This window comes from Choloepus didactylus, chromosome 26 (genome assembly GCF_015220235.1).
Source record: "Choloepus didactylus isolate mChoDid1 chromosome 26, mChoDid1.pri, whole genome shotgun sequence".
Classification (NCBI taxonomy): Eukaryota; Metazoa; Chordata; class Mammalia; order Pilosa; family Megalonychidae; genus Choloepus; species Choloepus didactylus.
Window position 1 is genome coordinate 2,756,680 of NC_051332.1, and position 20,710 is coordinate 2,777,389.

Consider the following 20,710-nt stretch of genomic DNA (forward strand, 5'->3'; position numbering starts at 1 on the left):
ACTGCACAGCAAGGTTCTCTTAATCTTTCCCATTACTGCAATTAGGAATCCCTGTACTCAGGTGTACCTTATATACAGCAGGCACTCCCAAGCAAACAAACTTCAAGGAAGAAATCTCACTGGGGCTAAAACTTGTGGAGCAGACAGAGTCAGCCCAGGTTCCCAAAGCTGCCTGTAAATTTGGCAGTTCCTTGGAATGTGAATGCACATGTTATAGTGACCCTCACCTGCCTCACACTGAGCATCAGATTGCTAAGTGGAAGTCCTGTAATCCAATGCCTGAGGTACCAAATTTTATGTTGCACCTCTAGTGTGCAGGGGATTGTGTAGGTGTTGTGGCTTGTGGAGTCTAGGGAATGTTTATGGGGTGATTCTGAAGCTCACAGTATCACCTTCACACCTGCTGGATGGTGAGCTTTTGACTCTACCAGTATGATCCTATACTGGAAGGTCAAATTCCAGATTGGTGTGTCATAAATGGTGCTTTAAGTGAAGTGTCCCTGGTAGAACATGTGCCTGCCTATATTTTCAATGGCACATAAGTTACCACTTTATCTAAGGCATGGAGCTTAGCATCCTGGGTGCTCAATTACAAGAACTAACCATGAGGCAGGCCCATGTGCAGTCAATGAACCCACTTAAGTCAGGGAAAATTGAACTAGTTTGATGTGTCTGCCCTGTCCACTGTTTATAGCTGACATGAGGATTGGCTCATGGCTGTCTTAGTCTTGAGACTTCTTGCTCTATTTGTGCTTGCCAGAAGTCTCATTCTGGGCCTAAATGCTGAGTGATAGTCAAGGTGGTCCTGTGATGCAGAGACCACATGATATTTGAACACACTGATTTTTTGTGTGTGTTGAGTGTGTTGGAGACCTGACTGGGGACAGGGATGGAGACTTCCAGAGGGCAGGCATGATGGTATACACTGAATATTGTTTTCTTCATTGTCCAGAATTTACCATTGTGCTGAGGGAAATCCCTGATATGGGAGCCAGCCTATCCTGGCCCTGGCAGTGAGTGTGTTCCCCAGGAAACTGTGAATGCCCACCCCAAGTCCCCCTTTTACACGGTTCTGTTCTTGGTAGTCAATAACCACAATTTTGTCACCTTTTTTTCCAGTGCTGAATGGAAGTTCATTACCAAAGAAGAAAACTTCCCCAACCTGTCTGATCCCGAATGCTTTCATGTCCAAGGGAGTAGGCCCATATGGCACTCACTGTGACCATTCTTCTCTTCTCCCATGAAAGCAGGTCAGTGAATTCTTGTCCTGGTCTGACCCTGTGCTTTCATGAAGAGGGAAACCATCTCATCTGATATTGGTTTATTTTATTTTTTTCACCAAGTTAAAATTGGTTCATATTCTTTGTATAATAACTCTTTTGCTTTATCCCATGGAAATTAGTGTGTAACAGACATGTCTGTTTCTTTAATTATTCTTGTGACATTTCATCTAAGAACAAAGATATTCTCTTATGTATTCACAGGAACATTATCACAATCATTAAATTAAACTTGGTATTGTACCAGTATCTCAAGTAGAGGCCTTGTCCACCCACAACAAATACCCAATATTGTCCTATAGACCAAACAAAATGTTAATACTAATAATAATGATGGAAATGAAGAAAGACAAAGAAAAAAAACAGTGTCCAGTCTCATATCAAACATTTCATTTTGTTTTCAGATATATTTATAATATTTCAACTCAATATGTGTCATTTCTTTCCTTCATCTGGACATATTTGAAAACTGCTGTACCATCCTTCTAAAGAATTTTCCTCAAATTGTGTTTATCCAGTGTTTCTTCATGATGAGATTGAGTTTATGAATTTCAGGCAGGTATGGCAGAAAATTATTTTGCCTTCAGGTTGACTTTTTTTTAATGATTTTTAATTTTCATTTCTTTTCATTATATTTATTTTATTTTAAACTTTATCTATAAACTAAAACAATGCACAAACCTCAAATATCACCACCTTATAATAAAACAAAAAAGTTTCAGAAAATCAAATAACCTGAAATAACTACTTTGCTTCCATCATTGCCCGAGTTTGCATTAATGTGTTACCTTCAATCCAGTTGATTAAAGATTTGTAATATTATAAACAGTAGTCTTCATACATTCCATGTATTTTCTTAAGGGTCTTGTTTATTGCTGCACAGTCCTGTGTTTCCTATTTCCCTTTCTTGTTATCTAGTTCTGATTAGACTAATTTGTATCCCTCATATCCACTTTCAAATATTGACTCCTCTACTAAAAATTTTTGTAAATTAAAATTTTTATAAAATTCCCCCCCTTGTTTTTAAAGGTTTCTAAATATCCTTCCAGAAGTGAGTGAGTGAAATAGTAAGGAAATTACAAAATTATGTATATTTTTTCCTGGATTAATTCATAAGGTAAATAGTACTTTTGTCAGTATAAATGTGACATTTATAATACAGAATGGAATCACTGAAATTGGTTATTACTATCCCTCCCAAACATCTGGCTTACAATTTAAAATACAGCTTAAATTATTTCACAAATTTATTTCCAGATTACATAGTACTTATATAATATAAAATAAAATATATAGATTTTAAATAATTCCAAAATTGTTGATAGATGTCTCATATTAATGACAAAAAATAACACTCTAAAACCTCTTGTTTTATTAATATGTTTTCCAGCTATTTATGCAAACATGTAGTTATGTATTACAGTATGAAAAATTGAAATATATAACTATGAAATAGCATTCAAATATACTTCAGTTAGGGTACTCATCTTTTACCATTCAAGTATTTATTTGTTGTGCTTTCCTATTCTATAGTATATTAAAAATTAATGTTTGCATTTCTTTATAATTCATTTTTATTGAGATATATTCATATACCATGCATTCACACAAAACAAAGCATACATTCAGTTGTTTACACTACCATTATACAATTGTGTATTCATCACCAAAATTAATTTTTAATATTTTCATTACCATACACACACACACATAAATAAGAATAAAAATTAAAGTGAAAAAGAACAATTAAAGTGAAAAAGAACATTGGGTGGCTTTTTTTCTTCTCCCATTTTTCTACTCATCCATCCAAAAACTAGACAAAGGGGAGTGTGGTCCATGTGGTTTTCCCCATCACATTGTCACCCCTCATAAGCTACATTTTTATACAATTGTCTTCAAGATTCATGGGTTGAGGGTGGTAGTTTGATAGTTTCAGGTATTTACTGCTAGCTATTCCAATTCATTAGAACCTAAAAATTATTGTCTATATTGTGCATAAGAATGCCCACCAGAGTGACATCTCAGCTCCTATTGGAATCTCTCAGCCACTGAAGTTTACTCCATCTCCTTTCACATCCCCTTTTCAGTCAAGATGATGTTCTCCATCCCATGATGCCAGGTCTAGATTCCTCCCCAGGAGTCATAGTCCACGTTGTCAGGGAGATTCACTCCCTGGGTGCCAGACACCATGTAGTGGAGAGGGCAGTGATTTCACCTGCCAAGTTGGCTTAGCTAGAGAGAGAGGGTCACATCTGAACAATGAAGAGGCATTCAGGAGGAGGCACTTAGGCAAAATCATAGGGAGGGCTAGCCTCTCCTTTGCAGCAACAACCTTCCCAAGGGCAAGTTCTGTGGTAGAGGGCTCAGCCCATCAAACCACCAGTGCCCTATATCTGTGAGCAACCATCACAGTGGGGAAGCCCAACACCCCTCCATTTTCCACCAGCTCCTAAAGGGGGCTTTGCATATTTATTTCTTTTTTTTGTTTTGTTTTTTTTAATTAACTCTTTTTTAAAATCAACTATATCAAAAAAACATACATAAAAAAACATTTCAAACAAACCATAACAAGGGCATAAGAATAATACAACTAACCTAAGATAACTACTTTACTTCTAACATGTTCCTACTGTACCCCAAGAAAGTAACCTAATTAGCAACATTTCTGTGAACTTGTTCCTACTATACCCATCAGAAATTAACAGAACCTAGTCATTTCTGGACATTCCCAGGATGCTAAATGTACCCACAATAGCTTATCTGTTCTTATTGGGTTATCATTCCCCCTTCCTTAATTGCTCTCTGTCACTAGTTCCCCTACATTCTACATTATAAACCACTTGTTTCTCATTTTTCAATGTTCACATTTGTGGTAGCATATAATATTTCTCTTTTTGTGCCTGGCTTATTTTGCTCATCATTATGTCTTCAAGGTTCATCCAAGTTGTCATACGTTTACAAAATCATTCCTTCTTATAGCCATGTAGTATTCCATCATGTGTATATGCCACATTTTAGTTATCCTCTCATCTGTTGAGGGACATTTGTGTTGTTTCCATCTCTTGGCAATTGAGAATAATTCTGCTACAAACATTGGCATGCAGATATCTGTTCATGTCCCCACTTTCAGATATTCTGGATATATACCTAGAAGTGCAATCACTGGATTGAAGGGTAACTCTATATCTAGTTTTCTAAGGAAGTGCCAGACTGACTTCCAGAGTGGCTGAACCATTATACAGTCTCACAAACAATGAATAAGAGTTCCAATTTTTCCACATGTTCTCCAATATTTGTAGTCTCCTGTTTGTTTAGTGGCAGCCATTCTAATTGGTGTGAGATGCTATCTCATTGTGGACTTAATGTACATCTCTCTAACAGCTAGTGACACTGAACATTTTTTTTCATCTTTTTCATCTTTTTCTTGGCCATTTGTATTTCCTCTTCAGAGAAATGTATTTTCATATCTTTTGCCCATTTTACAATTCAGCTGTCTGTACTATTGTCATTGACTTGTAGGATTACTTTATATATGCAACATATCAGTCTTTTCTCAGATACATGGTTTCCAAAAGATTTTTCCCATTGAGTTGGCCATCTCTTCACCTTTTTGAGAAATTCCTTTGAGGTACAGAAACTTCTAAGCTTGAGGAGTTCTCATTTATCTATTTTTTTCTTTGGTTGCTTGTGTTTTGGGTGTAAAGTCTAGGAAGTGGCCACCTAATACAAGGACTTGAAGAGTTTTCCCTACATTCTCTTATAGGAGTTTTATGGTACTTTCTTTTATATTGGGATCTTTGATACACTTTGAGTTAATTTTATGTAGGGTGTGAGGTAGGGGTCCACTTTCATTCTTTTGTATATGGATACCCAAGTCTTCCAGTCCCATTTGTTGATAAGACTGTTATGTCCCTTTTCATTGGCTTTAGGGGACTTATCAAAGATCAGTCAGCCATAGAACTGGGGGTCTATCTCTGAATTTTCAATGTTATTCCATTGATTAATACATCTATCTTTGTACCAGTACCATTCTCTTTTGACAACAGTGGCTTTTTAATAAGCTTCAAAGTCAGAGAGTATAAGTCCTCTCACTTCTTTTTTCTTTTTTAGAGTGTCTTTAGCAATTCAAGGCATCTTCCTTTTCCAAATACATTTGATAGCTAGCTTTTCCCAGTTGGCAAAGTGGGTTGTTGGAATTTTGATTGGGATTGCATTGAATCTGTAGATGAGTTTGGGTTGAACTGACATCTTAATGACATTTAGCCTTCCTTTCCATGAACATGGAATATTTTTCCATTTTTAAGATCCGCTTCTGTTTCTTTTAGTAGAGCTATGTAGTTTTCTCTTGTATAGGTCTTTTATATCTTTGGTTAAGTTATTCCTAGGTACTTGATATTTTATTTGCTATTGAAAATGGTATCTTTTTCTTAAGTGACTCTTCAATTTTTTCATTTTTAGCATATGGAAACATTACTGATTATGTGCATTAATCTTGTATCCCACTACTTTGCTAATTTTTTTTATTAGCTCTAGTAGCTCTATCATTGATTTCTCAGGGTTTTCCAGCTATAAGATCATATCATCTGCAAACAATGACAGTTTTATTTCTTCCTTTCCAATCTGGATGCCTTTTATTTCTTTGTCTTGCTCTATTGCCCTGCCTAGCATTTCCAGCACAATATTGAATAACACTGGTAAGAGGGGCATCCTTGTCCTGTTCCTGATCTTAGGGGGTAGGCTTTCAGTCTCTCACTGTTGAATACTATGCTGGCTGTGGGTTTTTCATGTATACACTTTATCATATTGAGGAAGTTTCCTTCAATTCCTATCTTTTGAAGTGTTTTTATCAAAAAGTGTTGTTGGATTTTGTCAAATGCTTTTTCAGCATCTATTGAGATGATCATTTGATTTTTCTGTTTTGATTTTTTACTCTGTAGTAATACAGTGATGGATTTTCTTATGTTGAAACATCCTTACATGTCTGTAGTGAACCCCACTTGTTCAGGGCATATGATTTTTTTCTTGTGTCTTTGGATTCAATTTACATCTATTTTGTTGAGAATCTTTCCATCTATATTCATTAGGGAGATACACCTGTAGTTTTACTTTTCTGTGGCATCTTTGCCTGCTTTTGATATTAGATTGATGTTAGCATCATAAAATGAGTTAGGCAGTGTTCCATTTTCTTCAATGTTTTGAAAGAGTTGAAGTAAGACTGTTGCCAGTTCTTTTTGGAAAGATTGGTAGAATTCCCCTGTGAAGCCATCTGGCCCTGGGCATTTATATGTGGGAAGCTTTTTGATGACTCGATCTCTTTTCTTGTGATTGGTTGGTTGAGGTCTTCTATTTCTTTTCTTGTCAGTCTAGGTTGTTTACATGTTTCCAGGAAATTGTCCATTTCCTGTACATTATCAAGTTTATTGGCATAGAGTTGTTCATACTATTCTCTTAAAATTTTTTAAATTTCTTCAGGATCTGCCGTCCTGTCAAATTTCTCATTCATTATTTTGTTTATATGGGTCTTCTCTCTTTTTTATTTTGTCAGTCTAGACGCGGGCCAAGATGGCAGACTGGTGAGCTGTATGTTTTAGTTACTCCTCCAGGAAACTAGGTAGAAAGCCAGGAACTGCGTGGACTGGACACCACAGAGCAATCTGTCTTTGGGCATCCTTCATACAACACTCATGAAAATGTCAAACTGCTGAGATCAGCGAAATCTGTAAGTTGTTGCGGCCAGGGGACCCGTGCCCCTCCCTGCCAGGCTCAGTCCCGTGGGAGGAGGGGCTGTCAGCTCTGGGAAGGAGAAGGGAGAACTGCAGTGGCAGCCCTTATCGGAAACTCATTCTACTGATCCAAACTCCAACCATAGATAGACTGAGACCAGACACCAGAGAATCTGAGAGCAGCCAGCCCAGCAGAGAGGAGACAGGCATATAAAAAAAAAAAAAAAAAAAAACACGAAAAACTCCAAAATAAAAGCAGAGGATTTTTGGAGTTCTGGTGAACACAGAAAGGGGAAGGGCGGAGCTCAGGCCTTGAGGCACATATGCAAATCCCGAAGAAAAGCTGATCTCTCTGCCCTGTGGACCTTTCCTTAATGGCCCTGGTTGCTTTGTCTATTAGCATTTCAATAACCCATTAGATCTCTGAGGAGGACCCTTTTTTTTTTTTTTAATCCTTTTTTCTTTTTCTAAAACAATTACTCTAAGAAGCCCAATACAGAAAGCTTCAAAGACTTTCAATTTGGGCATGTCAAGTCAAGAGCAGAACTAAGAGAGCTCTGAAACAAAAGGCAATAATCCAGTGGCTGAGAAAATTCACTAAACACCACAACTTCCCAAGAAAAGGGGGGTGTCCGCTCACAGCCACCATCCTGGTGGACAGGAAACACTCCTGCCCATCACCAGCCCCATAGCCCAGAGCTGCCCCAAACAACCCAGTGTGACGGAAGTGCTTCAAATAACAGGCACACACCACAAAACTGGGCGTGGACATTAGCCTTCCCTGAAACCTCAGCTGATTGTCCCAGAGGTGGGAAGGTGGAGCAGTGTGAATTAACAAAGCCCCATTCAGCCATCATTTGAGCAGACTGGGAGCCTCCCTACACAGCCCAGCAGCTCAGAACTGTCCTGGGGGGACGGCAGTCACCTATGACATAGCACAGTCATCCCTCAACAGAGGACCCGGGGTGCACAGCCTGGAAGAGGGGCCCACTTGCAAGTCTCAGGAGCCATATGCCAATACCAAGGACTTGTGGGTCAGTGGCAGAGACAAACTGTGGCAGGACTGAACTGAAGGATTAGACTATTGCAGCAGCTTTAAAACTCTAGGATCACCAGGGAGATTTGATTGTTAGGGCCACCCCCCGTCCCCGACTGCCCAGAAACACATCCCACATACAGGGCAGGCAACACCAACTACACACGCAAGCTTGGTACACCAATTGGGCCCCACAAGACTAACTCCCCCACTCACCAAAAAGGCTAAGCAGGGGAGTACTGGCTTGTGGAGAACAGGTGGCTTGTGGACGCCACCTGCTGGTTAGTTAGAGAAAGTGTACTCCACGAAGCTGTAGATCTGATAAATTAGAGATAAGGACTTCAATTGGTCTACAAACCCTAAAAGAACCCTATCAAGTTCAGCAAATGCCACGAGGCCAAAAACAACAGAAAATTATAAAGCATATGAAAAAACCAGACGATATGGATAACCCAAGCCCAAGCACCCAAATCAAAAGACCAGAAGAGACACAGCACCTAGAGCAGCTACTCAAAGAACTAAAGATGAACAATGAGACCATAGTACGGGATATAAAGGAAATCAAGAAGAATCTAGAAGAGCATAAAGAAGACATTGCAAGACTAAATAAAAAAAATGGATGATCTTATGGAAATTAAAGAAACTGTTGACCAAATTAAAAAGATTCTGGACACTCATAGTACAAGACTAGACGAAGTTGAACAACAAATCAGTGACCTGGAAGATGACAGAATGGAAAATGAAAGCATAAAAGAAAGAATGGGGAAAAAAATTGAAAAAATCGAAATGGACCTCAGGGATATGATAGACAATATGAAACATCCATATATAAGACTCATTGATGTCCCAGCAGGGGAAGAAAAGCATAAAGGTCTAGGAAGAGTATTCAATGAAATTGTTGGGGAAAACTTCCCAAATCTTCTAAACAACATAAATACACAAATCATAAATGCTCAGCGAACTCCAAATAGAATAAATCCAAATAAACCCACTCCGAGACATATACTGATGACACTGTCAAACACAGAAGAGAAGGAGCAAGTTCTGAAAGCAGCAAGAGAAAAGCAATTCACCACATACAAAGGAAACAGCATAAGACTCAGTAGTGACTACTCAGCGGCCACCATGGAGGCGAGAAGGCAGTGGCACGATATATTTAAAATTCTGAGTGAGAAAAATTTCCAGCCAAGAATACTTTATCCAGCAAAGCTCTCCTTCAAATTTGAGGGAGACCTTAAGTTTTTCACAGACAAACAAATGCTGAGAGAATTTGCTAACAAGAGACCTGCCCTACTGGAGATACTAAAGGGAGCCCTACAGACAGAGAAACAAAGACAGGACAGAGAGACTTGGAGAAAGGTTCAGTACTAAAGAGATTTGGTATGGGTACAATAAAGGATATTAATAGAGAGAGGGAAAAATATGGCAAACATAAACCAAAGGATAAGATGGCCGATTCAAGAAATGCCTTCACGGTTATAACGTTGAATGTAAATGGATTAAACTCCCCAATTAAAAGATATAGATTTGCAGAATGGATCAAAAAAAATGAACCATCAATATGTTGCATACAAGAGACTCATCTTAGACAAAGGGACACAAAGAAACTGAAAGTGAAAGGATGGAAAAAAATATTTCATGCAAGCTACAGCCAAAAGAAAGCAGGTGTAGCAATATTAATCTCAGATAAAATAGACTTCAAATGCAGGGATGTTTTGAGAGACAAAGAAGGCCACTACATACTAATAAAAGGGGCAATTCAGCAAGAAGAAATAACAATCGTAAATGTCTATGCACCCAATCAAGGTGCCACAAAATACATGAGAGAAACACTGGCAAAACTAAAGGAAGCAATTGATGTTTCCACAATAATTGTGGGAGACTTCAACACATCACTGTCTCCTATAGATAGATCAACCAGACAGAAGACCAATAAGGAAATTGAAAACCTAAACAATCTGATAAATGAATTAGATTTAACAGACATATACAGGACATTACATCCCAAATCACCAGGATACACATACTTTTCTAGTGCTCACGGAACTTTCTCCAGAATAGATCATATGCTGGGACATAAAACAAGCCTCAAGAAATTTAAAAAGATTGAAATTATTCAAAGCACATTCTCTGACCACAATGGAATACAATTAGAAGTCAATAACCATCAGAGACTTAGAAAATTCACAAATACCTGGAGGTTAAACAACACACTCCTAAACAATCAGTGGGTTAAAGAAGAAATAGCAAGAGAAATTGCTAAATATATAGAGATGAATGAAAATGAGAACACAACATACCAAAACCTATGGGATGCAGCAAAAGCAGTGCTAAGGGGGAAATTTATAGCACTAAACGCATATATTAAAAAGGAAGAAAGAGCCAAAATCAAAGAACTACTGGATCAACTGAAGAAGCTAGAAAATGAACAGCAAACCAATCCTAAACCAAGTACAAGAAAAGAAATAACAAGGATTAAAGCAGAAATAAATGACATAGAGAACAAAAAAACAATAGAGAGGATAAATATCACCAAAAGTTGTTACTTTGAGAAGATCAACAAGATTGACAAGCCCCTAGCTAGACTGACAAAATCAAAAAGAGAGAAGACCCATATAAACAAAATAATGAATGAAAAAGGTGACATAACTGCAGATCCTGAAGAAATTAAAAAAATTATAAGAGGATATTATGAACAACTGTATGGCAACAAACTGGACAATGTAGAAGAAATGGACAATTTCCTGGAAACATATGAACAACCTAGACTCACCAGAGAAGAAATAGAAGACCTCAACCAACCCATCACAAGCAAAGAGATCCAATCAGTCATCAAAAATCTTCCCACAAATAAATGCCCAGGGCCAGATGGCTTCACAGGGGAATTCTACCAAACTTTCCAGAAAGAACTGACACCAGTCTTACTCAAACTCTTTCAAAACATTGAAGAAAATGGAACATTACCTAACTCATTTTATGAAGCTAACATTAATCTAATACCAAAACCAGGCAAAGATACTACAAAAAAGGAAAACTACTGGCCAATCTCCCTAATGAATATAGATGCAAAAATCCTCAACAAAATACTTGCAAATCGAATCCAAAGACACATTAAAAAAATCATACACCATGACCAAGTGGGTTTCATTGCAGGCATGCAAGGATGGTTCAACATAAGAAAAACAATCAATGTATTACAACACATTAAAAACTCGAAAGGGAAAAATCAATTGATCATCTCAATAGATGCTGAAAAAGCATTTGACAAAATCCAACATCCCTTTTTGATAAAAACACTTCAAAAGGTAGGAATTGAAGGAAACTTCCTCAACATGATAAAGAGCATATATGAGAAACCCACAGCCAGCATAGTACTCAATGGTGAGAGACTGAAAGCCTTCCCTCTAAGATCAGGAACAAGACAAGGATGCCCGCTGTCACCACTGTTATTCAACATTGTGCTGGAAGTGCTAGCCAGGGCAATCCGGCAAGACAAAGAAATAAAAGGCATCCAAATTGGAAAAGAAGAAGTAAAACTGTCATTGTTTGCAGATGATATGATCTTATATCTAGAAAACCCTGAGAAATCGACGATACAGCTACTAGAGCTAATAAACAAATTTAGCAAAGTAGCAGATACAAGATTAATGCATGCAAGTCAGTAATGTTTCTATATGCTAGAAATGAACAAACTGAAGAGACACTCCAGAAAAAGATACCATTTTCAATAGCAACTAAAAAAATCAAGTACCTAAGAATAAACTTAACCAAAGATGTAAAAGACCTATACACAGAAAACTACATAACTCTACTAAAAGAAATAGAAGGGGACCTTAAAAGATGGAAAAATATTCCATGTTCATGGATAGGAAGGCTAAATGTCATTAAGATGTCAATTCTACCCAAACTCATCTACCGATTCAATGCAATCCCAATCAAAATTCCAACAACCTACTTTGCAGACTTGGAAAAGCTAGTTATCAAATTTATTTGGAAAGGGAAGATGCCTCGAATTGCTAAAGACACTCTAAAAAAGAAAAACGAAGTGGGAGGACTTACACTCCCTGACTTTGAAGCTTATTATAAAGCCACAGTTGCCAAAACAGCATGGTACTGGCACAAAGATAGGCATATAGATCAATGGAATCGAATTGAGAATTCAGAGATAGACCCTCAGATCTATGGCTGACTGATCTTTGATAAGGCCCCCAAAGTCACTGAACTGAGCCATAATGGTCTTTTCAACAAATGGGGCTGGGAGAGTTGGATATCCATAACCAAAAGAATGAAAGAGGACCCCTACCTCACCCCCTACACAAAAACTAACTCAAAATGGACCAAAGATCTCAATATAAAAGAAAGTGCCATAAAACTCCTAGAAGATAATGTAGGAAAACATCTTCAAGACCTTGTATTAGGCGGCCACTTCCTAGACTTTACACCCAAAGCACAAGCAACAAAAGAGAAAATAGATAAATGGGAACTCCTCAAGCTTAGAAGTTTCTGCACCTCAAAGGAATTTCTCAAAAAGGTAAAGAGGCAGCCAACTCAATGGGAAAATTTTTTTGGAAACCATGTATCTGACAAAAGACTGATATCTTGCATATACAAAGAAATCCTACAACTCAATGACAATAGTACAGACAGCCCAATTATAAAATGGGCAAAAGATATGAAAAGACAGTTCTCTGAAGAGGAAATACAGATGGCCAAGAAACACATGAAAAAATGTTCAGCTTCACTAGCTATAGAGAGATGCAAATTAAGACCACAATGAGATACCATCTAACACCGGTTAGAATGGCTGCCATTAAACAAACAGGAAACTACAAATGCTGGAGGGGATGTGGAGAAATTGGAACTCTTATTCATTGTTGGTGGGACTGTATAATGGTTCAGCCACTCTGGAAGTCAGTCTGGCAGTTCCTTAGAAAACTAGATATAGAGCTACCATTCGATCCAGCGATTGCACTTCTCGGTATATACCCGGAAGATCGGAAAGCAGTGACACGAACAGATATCTGCACGCCAATGTTCATAGCAGCATTATTCACAATTGCCAAGAGATGGAAACAACCCAAATGTCCTTCAACAGATGAGTGGATAAATAAAATGTGGTATATACACATGATGGAATACTACATGGCAGTAAGAAGGAACGATCTCGTGAAACATATGACAACATGGATGAACCTTGAAGACATAATGCTGAGCGAAATAAGCCAGGCACAAAAAGAGAAATATTATATGATTTTGTCAGTCTAGCTAGAGGCTTGTCAATCTTGTGGATCTTTTCAAAGAAGCAACTTTTGGTGTTATTATCCTCTCTATTGTTTTCTTGTTATCTATGTAATTTATTTCTGGTTTAATCCTTGTTATTTCTTTCTTCTTGGTTTAGGACTGGTTTGCTGTTCATTTCTATCTTCTTCAGTTGATCCATTGGTTCTTTCATTTTGGCTCTGTCTTCCTTTTTAATGTATGCATTTATGGCTATAAATTTCCCCCTCAGTACCACTTTTGCTGCATCCCATAGGTTTTGGTAATTTGTGTTCTCATTTTCATTCATCTATATATATTTAGCAATTTCTCTTTCTATTTCTTCTTAACCCACTGATTGTTTAGGAGTGTGTTGTTTAACCTCCAGGTATTTGTGAATTTTCTAAGTCTCTGATGGTTATTGACTTCTAATTGTATTCCATTGTGGTCAGAGAATGTGCTTTGAAGCATTTTATTTTTTTAAATTTATTGAGGCTTGTTTTATGTCCCAGCATATGATCTATTCTGGAGAAAGTCCTGTGAGCACTAGAGTAGAATGTGTATTCTGGTGATTTGGGATGCAATGTTCTATATATGTCTGTTAAATCCAATTCATTTATCATATTGTTTAGGTTTTCAGTTTCCTTATTGATCTTCTGTCTGGTTTATCTGTCTATAGGAGACAGTGATGTATTGAAGTCTCCCACAATCATTGTGGAAACATCAATTGCTTCCTTGAGTTTTTCCAGTGTTTGTCTCATGTATTTTATGGCACCTTGATTGGGTGGATAAACATTTATGATTGTTATTTCTTCTTGTTGAATTGCCTCTTTTGATAGTATATAGTGGCCCTCTTTGTCCCTCATAACATCCTTGCATTTAAAGTCTATTTTATCTGAGATGAATATTGTTACTCCTGCTTTCTTTTGGCTGTAGCTTTCATGAAATATTTTTTCCATCCTTTCACTTTCAATTTCTTTGTGTCCCTGTGTCTAAGATGAGTCTCTTGTATGCAAGATATTGATGGTTCATTTTTTTTAAATCTATTCTTCCAATCTATATCTTTTGATTGGAGAGTTTATTCCATTTACATTCAACATTATTACTGTGAACTCATTTCTTGAATCAGCCATCCTATCCTTCAGTTTATGTTTGTCAGATATATTTTTTCCCTCTCTCCCTTAATGTCCTTTAATGTAGCCATATGGAATCTCTTTAGTACTGAACCTTTCTCTATGTCTCTCTCTCCTTTCTTTGTTTCTCTGTTGGTAGTGCCCTCTTTAGTATCTCAAGTAGGGCAGGTCTCTTGTTAGCAAATTCTCTCAGAATTTGTTTATCTGTGAAAAATTTAAGCTCTCCCTCACATTTGAAGGGGAGCTTTGCTGGATGAAGAATTCTTGGTTGGCAATTTTTCTCTCTCAGAATTTTAAATATGTCATGCTACTGCTTTCTCCCCTCCATGGTGGCTGCTGAATAGTCACTACTGAGTCTTATTCTGTTTCCTTTGTATGTGGTGAATTGCTTTTCTCTTGCGGCTTTCAGAACTTGCTCCTTGTCTTCAATATTTGACAGTGTGATCAGAATTTGTCTTGGAGTGTGTTTATTTGGATTTATTCCATTTGGAGTTCACTGAGCATTTATAATTTGTACATTCATGGTGTTTAGATTTGGGAAGTTTTCCCCAACAATTTCTTTGAATACTCTTTCTAGACCTTTTCTCTTCTCTTCCCCTTCTGGATCACCAATGAGTCTTATATTTGGATATTTTGTATTATATATCATATCCCTGAGATCCATTTTAGTTTTTTTGTTTTTTCCCCATTCTTTCTTTTGTTCTTTTATCTTCCATTCTGTCATCCTACAGGTCAATGATTCACTGTTAAGCTTCATTTTGTCTCATACTATGTGTATCCAGAATCTTTTTAATTTGTTCAACAGTTTCTTTTATTTCATCAGATCATCTATTTTCTTATTTACTCTTGCAATTCTTTTTTATGCTCTTCTGGGGTCTTCTTCTTGTACTTTATATCCTGTGCCATGTTCTTCTTCATGTCCTTTATATCCTGTGCCATGCTCTCATTGTTCATCTTTAGTTCTTTGATTAATTGCTCCAAGTACTTTTTCTCCTCTGACCTATAAATTTGGATTTTTGGGCTTGGATTATCCATATCATCTGTTTTTTTCATATGGTTTGAAATTTTCTGTTGTTTTTGCCCTCTTGGAATTTGCTTAATTTGATAGGGTTCTTTTAGGATATGTGGGCTGATTCAAACCCTTTTCTCTAATTTGTCAGATTTACAGCTTCATGGAGTTCTCTTTCTCTAACTAACCAGCAGGTTGCATCTATGAGCCACCTATTCACCCCATGTCAGTTCTCCTCTACTTTGTCTTTGTGTTGAATGGGGCTGTGAGTCTTGTGGGGTCCAATTGGTGCACCAAGCTTGCATGTGTAGTTGGTGTTGCCTCTCCTGCATATGGGGCATGTTTCTGAGTGGTTAGGGAGGGGGAAGCTTTAATAATCAAATCTCCCAGGTGTTCCTGGAAATTTAAACCTGTTGCAATTGTCTAATCCTTCAGTTCAATCTTGTGACAGTTTATCTCACCTGCTGACCCACAAGTCCTTGGTATTGGCTATGGTCCCTGGGACTTGCAATTGGGTTCCTCTTCCAAGCTGTGCATTCCTAGGTCTTCTGCTGAGCACCATCCCCCAAGGGAATTTCTGGGCTGCAGGGCTGTGTGCGGGCATCCCCAGTCTGCTGAATGGGTGGCTGAATAGGGCATGTTAATTTCCCCCTTTTTACACAGCTCTGCTTTCCCAGGTCTGGGACAATTAGCTGATGGTGCAGGAAAGGCTCTTGTCCATGCCTGATATTGTGGTGTGTGCCTGTGTTCTTGGAAACACTTCTAATCACACTGGGTTATTTGGGGCAGCTCTGGGCTGTGGTGCTGGGGCTGGGCCGAAGCATTCCCTGTCCACTGGGAAGATGGATGTAAGGGGATTTCCCACTTTTCTTGGGAAGTTATGTTGTGTAGTGAATTTTCTCAGCCACTGAACTTATTGCCTTGTATCTAGAGCTCTCTTAGCTCTGCAGTTGTCTCAGCCCAATTTGCAAGTCTTTGAGGCTTTCTGTAATGGGCTTCTTAGAGTAATTGTTTTAGAAAAAGAGAAAAAGATAAAAAAAGAGAAGGGCCCTCCTTGCAGATCTAATGGGCTACTGAAATGCTAAGAGACAAGGAGATTAGAGCCATCAAGGAACAGTCAGAAGAGCAGGGAAACCAGTTCTTCAGACAAGGAAACTCCCCTTCTGGATTTGCATATGAATATGACTCTGCCTGAGCCCTGTCCTTCCCTGATCTATGTTTGACAGAACTCCCCAAATTCTCTGCTTTTATTTTTGGGTTTTCCTTGCTGTTTTTCCTAGTCCTATCTCCTATCCACCAGGCTGATTGCTCCCAGATTCTCCAGTGTCTCTTCTCAGTCTATCTATGTTTGGAGTTTGGATCAGTAGCCTGAGGTTTCAATAAGAACCACAACTGCAGTTCCCCCTCCTGGTTCCCAGTACCAATGGCCCCTCCTCCCACAGGACTGAGCCTGGCAGATAGGAGCATGGGTCCCCTGGCCACAAGGACTTACAGCTTTTGCTGATCTCAGCTGTTCCACACATTCATGGGTGTTGTATAGAGTTTGCTCAGAGTCCAATTGCTCTCCAGTGTCTGGTCCACACAGTTCCTGGCTTTCTACCTACTGCCCTGGAGGAGTTACTAAAACCTACACCTCACCACTCTGTCATCTTGCCCCTCCTCCAGTACCATGCTGTTTTGACAATGGTGGCTTCATAAGAAAATTCAAATTCTGGGAGTGTAAGCCCTCCCACTTCATTTTTCATTTTAGAGAGTATTTAGCAATTCATTGCATCTTCCCTTTGCAAATAAATTTGATAACAAGCTTTTCCAAGTCTGCAAAGTAGGTAGTTGGAATGTTGATTGGGATTACATTGAATCTGGAAAGGAGTTGGGGTAGAATTGACATCTTAATGACATTTATCCTTCCTGTCCATGAACATGGAATATTTTTTCCAACTTTTAAGGTTCCCTTGTATTTCTTTTAGTAGAATTATGTAGTTTTCTTTGTATAGGTCTTTTACATCTTTGGTTAAGTTTATTCCTAGGTACTTGCTATTTTTATTTGCTATTGAAAATGTTATCTTTTTCTTGAGTGTCTCTTTAATTTGTTCATTTCTAGCATATAGAAACATTATTGATTATGTGCATTAATCTTGTATCCTGCTACCTTGCTAAATTTTTTTTATTAGCTCTAGTAGCTCTATTATTGATTTCTCAGGGTTTTCCAGATATAAGATCATATCATCTGTAAACAATGACAGTTTTACTTCTTACTTTCCAATTTGGATGTCTTTTATTTCTTTGTCTTGCCATATTGCCCTGGCTAGCACTTACAGCACAATGTTGAATAACAGTGGTGATAACTGTCATCCTTTTCTTGTTCCTGATCTTAGAGGGAAGGCTTTCACTCACTAAGCATTGAGTACTATGCTGACTGTGGGTGTTTGATGTATGCTCTTTATCATATTGAGGAAGTTTCCTTCAATTCCTATATTTTGAAGTGATTTTATAAAAAAAAATATGTTGGATTTTGTCAAATGTTTTTCAGCATCTATTGAGATGATCATTTGGTTTTTCTCTTTTGATTTGTTATTGTGTTGTAATACACTGATTGATTTTCTTATGTTGACACATCCTTATATGCCTGGAATGAACCCCACTTGGTCATGGTGTATGATTTTTTAATGTGTCTTTGGATTTGATACGCAAGTATCTGTTGAGAATTTTTTCATCTATATTCATTAGGGAGATAGGTCTGTAGTTTTCCTTCTTTGTAGCATTTTGCCTGGTTTTGATATTAGATTGAGGTTAGCTTCAAAAAATGTGTTAGGGTTCTAAGTAAGATAGGTGTCAGTTCTTTTTGGAATATTTGGTAGAATTCCCCTGTGAAGCCATCTGGCCCTGGGCATTTATTTGTGGGAAGCTTTTTGATGACTGATTGGATCTCTTTGCTTGTGATTGGTTGATTGAGGTCTTCTATTTCTTCTCTTGTCAGTCTAGGTTTTTCATGTTTCCAGGAAATTGACCATTTCCTCAACATTACCCAGTTTGTGGCATACAGTTGTTCATAGTATCCTCTTAAAATTTCTTTAATTTCTTTGGGATCTACAGTAATGTCAGCATTCTCATTCATTATTTTGTTTGTATGGGTCTTCTTTCTTTTTGATTTTGTCAGTTTAGCTAGGGTCTTGACAATCTTGTTGATCTTAAAGAAGCATCTTTTGGTGTTATTCTCTGTATTGTTTTTTACTCTGTGTCATATATTCCTGCTTTAATCCTTGTTATTTCTTTTCTTCTACTTGGTTTAGGATTCCTTTGCTCTTCATTTTCTAGCTTCTTCAGTTGATCCATTAGTTCTTTGATTTTAGCTATTTCTTCTTTTTTAATGTATGCCATTCATGCTATAAATTTCCCCCTCAGTACCACTTTTGCTGCATCCCATAAGTTTTGGTATGTTGTGTTCTTATTTTCTTTTGTCTCTATATATTAGCCATTTCTCTTGCCATTTCTTCTTTAATCCACTGATTGTTTAGGAGTGTGTTGTTTAACCTTCAGGTATTTGTGAATTTTCTATGTCTCTGATGGGTATTGAATTCTAATTGTATTCCATTTTGGTCAGAGAACTGGTTTGTGCAACTCTTGTTTCCAGATCTGCAAACATTTTGGGTTTTTAAACTAATCCATATCCAAATGCTGAACACCAACCCCTGGCTTCTCCTGACTGTGGCATGGCTGCTGGTTTTTGAGCAGTTTCACTCACTCATTTCAGAGTGCAGACTCCCAGTTTCACCAAGTGCAAGTCTGTGTGGATTTAGCAGATGTCATCAAGCTGGTGTGTCATTGGAACTGGTATTCTGGAGCACTTTCTGTCTTTTATCTAGCATTTTTCACAGAAATATTTTTGCCCTTCTTTCTTAAAGTCACCTTGTTCCTTTAATTGAGTTCTATATCTTTCTGCTGTTGAGTTGTAGGATCTCTTCATATATTTTGGATATTAAATCTTATCTGATATGTCATTTCAAAATATTTCCTCCCAATGCATAGGCTGCCTTTTTGATTTTCTGGCAAAGTTGTTTGATACACAAAGGTATTCAATTTTGAGGAGATCCTATTTATCTATTCTTTCTTTCACTGCTCACACATTGGGTGTAGTGTGTAGGATGACACCTCCTGTTACAAGATTTTAATGCTGTTTCCCTATATTTTCTTCTAAATGTTTTATAGTTTAGATAAAATTTTTAGTCTTTGATACATTTTGAGTTAATTTTTGTATAAGACATGAGATAGGAGTCCTTTTTCATTCCTTTGGGTATGGCTATCCTGTACTCAGACACTATTTATTGAAGATGCTGCGATGTCACAGTTGCCTTGGCTTGACCACCTTATCAAAATTAATTGTCTGTAGATGAAAGCGTCTATTCAATTCCTTTGGTCAGCATACCTATATATGTGCCAGTACCAAGTTGTTTTGACCACTGTTCCCTTTTAATATGCTTCAATCAGGTAGTGCGAGACCTTCCATTTCATTCCTATTTCTCAAGATGTTTTCAACTTTGCTGGGGTACCCAGCCCTTCCAAATAAATGTGGTTATTGGTTTTTCTATTTCTGCAAAGTAAGTTGTTGGGATTTTAATTGGCATTGTGATGAATCTATAAATCAATTTAGGTTGAATTGATACCTCAAATATATTTGTCTTCTAATCCGTGAACATGGTATATCCTTCCATTTATTTAGGTCCTCTGTGATTTCTTTTAGCAATATCTTGTAGTTTATCTGTGTATAGGTCCTTTGTATCCTTGATTAAATTTATTCATAAATTTTTATTTTTTTGGTTGGTATTATAAATGGAATTCTTTTCTTGATTTCCTCCTCAGTTTGCTCCTTATTAGTGTATCAAAACACAACTGATTTTTCATGCAGACCTTGTACACTGCCATTTTGCTGTATTCGTTTCTTACTTCTATTAGCTTTGCTGTAAATTTTTAAGGTTTTTCTACCTTTAGGATCATGTCATCTGCAAACAGTGAAGGTTTTACTTCTTCCTCTCTAATTGAATGTCTTCTTTTCTTGTCTAAATTCTCTAACTAGAACTTCCAATACAATGTTAAATAACAGTGGTGAAATGGGCATCACTGTCTTGTTCCTGATCTTAGAGGGAAAGCTTTCATTCTTTCCCCATTGAGGATGATAACTGTGTGTTTTTTCTGTATTTCCTTTATCATGTTGAGGAAGGTCCCTTCTATTCCTATAATTTTCTATGTTTTTATCAAGAAATGATGTTGAATTTTGT